At 43.1% G+C, this 7,116-nt stretch overlaps 1 non-coding gene across 1 annotated transcript; it reads left to right on the top strand.

The window, feature by feature from the left end:
- Positions 1–5,798: 5,798 nt before the first annotated feature.
- On the top strand, positions 5,799–5,933 carry LOC124240529 (small nucleolar RNA SNORA70). Its single transcript, XR_006888918.1, has one exon. It is a non-coding gene; the product is annotated as a small nucleolar RNA SNORA70 (small nucleolar RNA).
- Positions 5,934–7,116: the final 1,183 nt, after the last annotated feature.

Genomic DNA, 7,116 nt, shown 5'->3' with positions numbered 1-7,116 from the left:
CTCTAACCAACTGAGCTAACTGGCCTCCTCATTTTTTACCAAGATCAAAGGGGATTCAGGGAGGTCATTCCAAGGCTGGAGGGTGAAGGCGCTAAGAGGGGGCTGTCAGGCTCCGAAGCCAGTAGAAGAGAAGAACTCAGGAGGTCTAGATTGAAAATGTAAGGATTAATTGTCAGCAGCTCGTGTTTATACAGCACTTTACAGTTTACAAAGTACTTTTTATGAAGCACAGGGGAATAGTAGGATATCCGTTGTAGTAGGAGCCTGGTCACAGATGGTGCTGGGGAGTTCCACACTAGCAATGCACTGACCACCTCCTAACTGCTTGTGATTTGACGAGTAGAAACCACTTACTGTCTTCAATCAATATAGCCAACTGCAATAGACTGAATGTTTGTGTCTCCGCCAAATTTATACATTGAACCTAATCCTCAATGTGATGGCATTTGGAGGTGGCATCTTTGGGGGGTGATTAGGTCATGAGGGTGGAGCCCTCGTGAATGAGACTCATGCCCTTATAGAAGAGACTCCGGACAGCTGCCTTGCCCTTTCTGCCTTGACTGCCCTCTATGAACCAGGAATCAGGCCCTCTCCAGGTACCAAATCTGCCTGCACCTTAATCTTGAACTTCCCAGCCTCCAGAACTGTGAGAAATAAATGTCTGTTTTTAAGCCACCCAGTCCATGGCATTTTTGTTATAGCAGCCCAGAAGGAGGAAGACACCAGCTATCTTTTACATATAGGCAAATACAATCCCAGCTTATGTAAATGATGAAATAATTTATAAAATTCCTAAAGGGAGGGGTGTTGCAAAATTTTATATAACTTTGACAAGCGTAGAGTCAGAAAAAGTCTGAAAAAGCATAGAGTCATAAAGAGTCTGAAAGCATAGGAACTGCTGTTGTGGTGTGCTAGTGACAGAGCAGTGGGCCACAGCTAATTGCTATTGACTGTGGCTATTGCCATATGGACTGGCATATTGATTACCATATACGTCAAAGAATTGACATATACTGACTATTTCCATTGACAATGGCTAATTGACCCAGGGAGGATGTACATAGTGAAGAAGAGAAAAGGGCCAAGGTAAAAACTCGCAGAAGGCAAACATCTTGGGGTAGGGCTAGGGCCAGAGGAAGGGAAAAAGAAGGAATGGCCAGACACTCAGGAGGGAACCAGCAGTGGGGTCACTGGCTGGAGAAGGGAAGAAACATGGAGGACACATGTGCTGTTAACATATTTGAAGGTTTTCTTGTGAAAAAGAGCTGAAACATTTTGTGTAACAAGTATGTGACAAGAGTTCATATAAGACAAGAGGGAAAACAAAACCCAGTGGCTGAAGGTGCAGGTAGCGGAATCTGTTTCAGTTCAACATGGAGTAGTAATTAGTGTTCTTGTCTATTCAGGTTGCACTAACCTCCTCAGCTTCTCTTGCTAATAACCTGGTCCTTGGGGCAGGCCCCATGGCTGAGTGGTTAAGTTCATGCCATCTGTTCTGGCGGCCCAGGGTTTCACGGGTTGGGATCCTGGGCGTGGACATGGCACTGCTCATCAAGCCATGTTGAGGTGGCATCCCACATGCCACAACTAGAAGGACCCACAACTAAAAATATACAACTATGTACCGGGGGGCTTTGGGGAGAAAAAGGAAAAATAAAATCTTTAAAAAATAAAGAAAGAAATAACCTGGTCCTTGGTTATAGTGGTGGGCAATAATATTATTTTATCCCTCTGGCCATGGTGACTGATCCAGGGATGGGCATATGACCCCAGCTAGAACAATCAGAATCCTTATCCAAACATTTTCTAACTGGACTGGTCTTCTTTTCTTCCCTTTTGGTCACTGAATTTTTTGGCTGTGGGCCCAGATCTGTCTGAGGTCGTGCTCCCCGGTGGGCATGGCAAGTCCATCCACAAGAGGAGGGCTTCAGCATGAGTTTTCCTAATACGAATTAGTTATGAGGTGATTGATTAATTAGAGAACATGATCCATGTGACGCGTCAACTGCTGTTGTTATAACCTCATCTAAACTAGCAAGCAGGGCAGGAAAAACACAGTTGGAAACAACATCGGCTACAATGTCTGAGTGACTTCATGCTTTGCTTATCAAAGGAGTGGGCAGTAAAGTGGATGAGAACATGTACAGGTTGTGCTGGTGATAAGGATGGTGGAGAGAGTAAAAGAAAGGGCATTACTCCTGAGAAAGAGCCATGTGTAATATGAAAATAAAAAAACAAAAAAAAATTATAAACCTAGAAAGCCTTGGATTCATACAAGGTTAATATTATTGATGAGAAGTGTTGGAATAAAAGAATATAGTTTACTAAATGCTATCTATGCTTCTCGGTAAGAAAAGAAAGAATCCTGTAGGAAACTAAAGAGGTGAGAGAAAAGTCCTAATTAAAATTAAATCTCTTAGATTACCCATATGAAATGCCATTTTTAAGTCAAAACTGTCAAAGAACGGCAATTTCCTATGGTTTTCCCTAAGATATAGGCTCCATCTTTTATGTCAAATAAGAAACAAGACACTGTCTGAGATATTAAACAGCTAATTACAGTTTAATTATAAAGTACCTGTTTAATTTCTGGGAACCAAGCCTTTAACTGCAGCTAGCGGGAGTTGGGAACGCTCCGGGGAGAGGAGTTTGCAAGGAGTGTTGAAGACTGCTCGACTTAGCGATGGAGATGGTACAGAAAAATATCCCAAGCCAAGGGAGCAACATAAATAAAAGAAGTCTAGAACGGTGACCAGTATGCTTGTACATTTTTGTAAGAAGGGAAAACTTTTGTGCCAGAAAGGGAAACTAAGTACATATTATTTACTTGTATAGATGTTTCCACTTTCTGTATACTCACAAGAAAGCAATATCCGTGGTGGGCTATGCAGAGTCGGTGGATTGGGGACAGGGGTGGAAGGAAAACTTGCTCCTGGGACTAGAATTTATGATCCAAGAGAGAATTCAGAGGGCAGCAGGACTAGGGTGGCATTAGATCACACAAAACCTTGAATGCTTTACTACAAGGTTTCTACCTTAGTTTCTAGGTTAATGGAGAGCCACTATGGAATTTTAAATATAAGACTGACATCGTAAAATCTTCATGGAAGGGGTAAGAATTTGCTGTGTGACAATGGAAGTGCAAGAAATGTTACATTCTTTTGTGTTCCAAAATTCAATCAAGTTTGCTTCAACCCGCATTTGCCAGGGTTGGCAAAAAAACAGGTGCTTTGGAGATGGTGGTCGTGAGGAGGTGTTTTCCCCAGCCTCTCAACTTCATTAGGATCACATGAGAGTTCTGGAAGCTTACGGGTGTCCTAAAGAGAAATCTCTCAGCCAGTGGCCCGAGCTTTGCTGTTTCTTCCTACCCCGGAGGAGCATGGCTAAATAACTTGCAGAGTCCACTGTGAAATGAAAATGCAGAGCCCCTTGGTCAAAAATTATTAGGAATTTTGAGGTGAAGACAGCAGAGTATTTAAACCAAGTGTGAGGCCCTTCTGCAAGTGGGACTCGGGGTGACAGCACAGATCTCAGACCCATGAAGCTGGCCCTGCCTTGAGGGCCGGCAACCCTGGGTGGGATACACTTCTCTGCCACGCTAAGCTCTGGGAGTCTCCACTGTGTTTCCCCAAAGCTTGCTGCTCATTGCAGAGGCCCTGGGCTTTCACCACGTCACCACCAGCTGTGACTCGGCCTTGCTCCTTCAGTCCCTCCTTGATTTTCTTATCATCTAAGCCTGGGTTTTCCTGAAAGTAGAACCTGAAACAAGGACTTGGGTGCGGTAGTTATTTAGGAAGTTGACCCAGAGCAAGAGTGAGAGATATAGGGAGTGAAAGAGGCCAAGACAATATATGCATGTGTAGGTGAGCTGGCCATGGCTGACCACCCCTGCCAGCAACTACTGCTGGAGTAAGAAGTGAGGCCAACAGAATTAAAGTAGTGCACAAAGTGTGTCCCTTAGAATGCTTCCCAAATGTTAGTGTGCACACAAATCCCACGGGGATATACGGCTAAAATACAGGTTGTGACTCAGTAGGGCTGGGGTGGCACTTGAGATTCTGCATTTCTGAAAACTCCCAGGTGCTGCTGGGGCTGCTGGTCTGCAGATGACATTTTGATCCACAAAGCATTGCACCAAACTGTGGGATACACCTCAATCTCAACCCTCAGCCACTCCTCCTGTCTCTCCAAGAGCTCAGACTTGGTGTCCAAGCTTTTAGCACCCAAAGTTCAAGGGCAGGGAAGGAGATAGAGATCTCCTTCTGTCTACAACCTAGAAGACAAATGGTAGTTAATTTCCTTATCAAGTTATCTGGACAGTTCTATTTTAAAAAGATAATACGGGTGTCAGGTGTCAGCATGAGGCACAGAGAAGAATCATGGAGAGGTGAGAGGTAGCTCCATCAGGCAAGAGTCAACAAGGGCCTGAATTGGAGTCCCCTGAGGATCAGAATGGAAGGAGCCAGAAGAGAATTTTCAGGGGTGAATGGTGAACTCAGCTGTTAAGGAGGCCAACAAGATGCTAGCAGGAGAGTGAGAGGGAAGGAATGAAGGTGGCCCTAGAGTTTTAGTCTGGATGTGCCTAGAATGATGAGGATACCATTAACCAAGGGACGCAGAAAGTGCAGTAGCTTGTGGGGGAAAATAAGTTCAGTTTTTGTCACACTAAGTTCTAGGAGCTGTACATCCTTATATCTAGAAGAAATCCTAGGTATCTCTCTAGGCAAGAAGAAAGGACAACGAAACGGTAAAAGAAATACAATAATGACTATCAGATGAGTATGGATGTGAAATATGAAATTTTTAGAAATAATAATGTGAGGAAATGGTTATTGAATGGAAGAAAATTTAAAATAATGAGGGAGTGGGGGGGGCCTGTTTTGGTCACATAGGGCAATATTACTAAGAATTCTAGGGGAAATAGAAACCTTTGCTCATAAGCAGGTATGTAGTATTTTCTTCTATAACAAACTGGGAAATCTTTTGGAAAATCTTTGAAGCTTCCAGGAGAGCCAAACTGGTCCCTGCCATGTCTGCTCCGTCATTAAATATAGAATCTGAGATCCTAGAGTGACTGGTCTGGTATCTTTTATGAGCACAGCTTGTACACAAAATGGTCTTCTGTGTTCCTTTTTAATGTGGTCAAGTGAATATACTTTGGAATGTAAATTTATTTTCTTAGCTTTTTTCTTTTTTTTACTAACAATTTTACAGAAAAGAAAAATCATACACATAAAACAACTTGCTACAGTTTTTTGGATCTTTCTTCAATCCTTATCAGTGTACATATGTAAGATTTATGAGTTCCTTATGGGATTGGCTGTGATCACATATTCCACTCATCCCTGTTCACAGCACCCTTTGCAATGTGAGCTAGATGTTCCTCTCATCAAGACACGGAGTCTATTGCCTCTCCTCTTGAATCTCTGCTGGCCTTGTGACTGGCTTTGACCAAGAGATTGCAGTTTCTGCTCTTTCCCTCTTGCGATGCTGCCACCATCATGTGAAGAAGCTGGACCTAGCTTCCTTGCAGTGAGAGACCACGTAGACAGAGAAAGGTGTACTCTTCACCCCGCACCAAACTCCAGACATGTGATTGACGCCATCTGAGACCATCCAGCCCCAATCAAGCTGTCAGATGACTGCAATCACATGACTGACCCCAGGCTGGGCCAGCCACAACACTGTGCAGCTGCACCCAGCCCAAATTGTTAACCCACAGAACTGTGAGCAAATAAAATGATTGTTGTTTTAAGCCACTAAGTTTTAGGTAGTTTGCATGCATAATAGATTGCTGTCTGCAGCCAATTAAGCCGACCATGTCCTTTTCCCCATGGAGGCCAGATGTGCAGTGGCTGCAAACAGCAGCCTCCTTGGTAGCGTATGCAGCCTGTTGCTTGTATGGGTTGCCCTAAGGGACCTTGGAGATAGCCTTTTCCAGTAGACATTTCGTGTCAGATGCCATGCCCAGTGTAGGCTCCAAACCGGTATGCGAGGTGCCTTTGTAAAGCCCCAGGGCACAGTGGCTAGGGTCCACATTTGCCAAGTCATCATGTCCATCTGCACCAAGCTGCAGAACAAGGAGCATATGATTGAAGCCCTATGCAGGGCCGGGTTCAAGTTCCCCGGCCGCCAGAAGATCCACATCTCCAACAAGTGGGGCTTTACTAAGTTTAATGCAGATGGATTTGAAGACATGCTGGCTCACAAGCGGCTCATCCCAGATGGCTGTGGAGTTAAATACATCACTAATCGTGGCCCCCTGGACAAATGGCGAGCCCTGCACTCATGAGAGCCTCGGCACTGCCCTCTTCTTACGCATGCCCATCAAGAAATCCTACTTACTATCAAAAAAAAAAAAAAATAGTAGATTACTGATATAACTGGGTACATGAAATTTGCATTCTAATTTTGGAATTATTATTATCTTGGATATAATTTGTCACGTATTTGGATAAATTGCAAGTTAACGGTTTAAAATGACTATATGTGGTTCTATTGCATTACTTTACCATAGTTTACTTAAACTTTTCCCAATAACTGGACATTTGGTTTGGAGAAATTTTTCATTTTTATGTACAATATTGTTCAAAACTTCTTTGCACAAGTGGTTTCTAAATTTTTTCCCTGTTATTTTCTTAGGAAATTTTCTCACCAAAAATGGAATCAGTGCGTGAAAGAATGTCAAGTGTTAACTCTCGTTACATATTGCCCGACTGCTTTCCAGAAGATTGTTATCAATTTACAGTGAAGCCAGCAGTATACTTATCTCCCCATACTCATTTAGCAAACGTTCTAAATATTTAGCAATTTTTAAATTAAAGTGTAACATATATATAGCAAAGTATGTAAGTCTTAACTATATATCTATTAATATTTATAGACAGAGAGAGAAAGAAAGAGATAGAGAGAGAGACAGCTAGACAGATTCCGTGTAGTCACCCCCAGGTGAAGATTCAGAACGCTTCCAGCTCCCCCGAAGTTTCTCTTGTCCCCTTCCCAGTCAATACCACCCCCAGAAGTGACCACTATTCAGATTTCCATCCCCCTAGATTAGTTTTGTTTAATCTTGAACTTTGTATAAATGGAATCATACAGTCGTACTCTTATGTGTCT

The sequence above is a fragment of the Equus quagga genome, chromosome 5 (assembly GCF_021613505.1).
Source record: "Equus quagga isolate Etosha38 chromosome 5, UCLA_HA_Equagga_1.0, whole genome shotgun sequence".
Lineage (NCBI taxonomy): Eukaryota > Metazoa > Chordata > Mammalia > Perissodactyla > Equidae > Equus > Equus quagga.
Note: the sequence above shows the minus strand (reverse complement) of the source record. Positions and strands in the feature narration are given on the sequence as shown.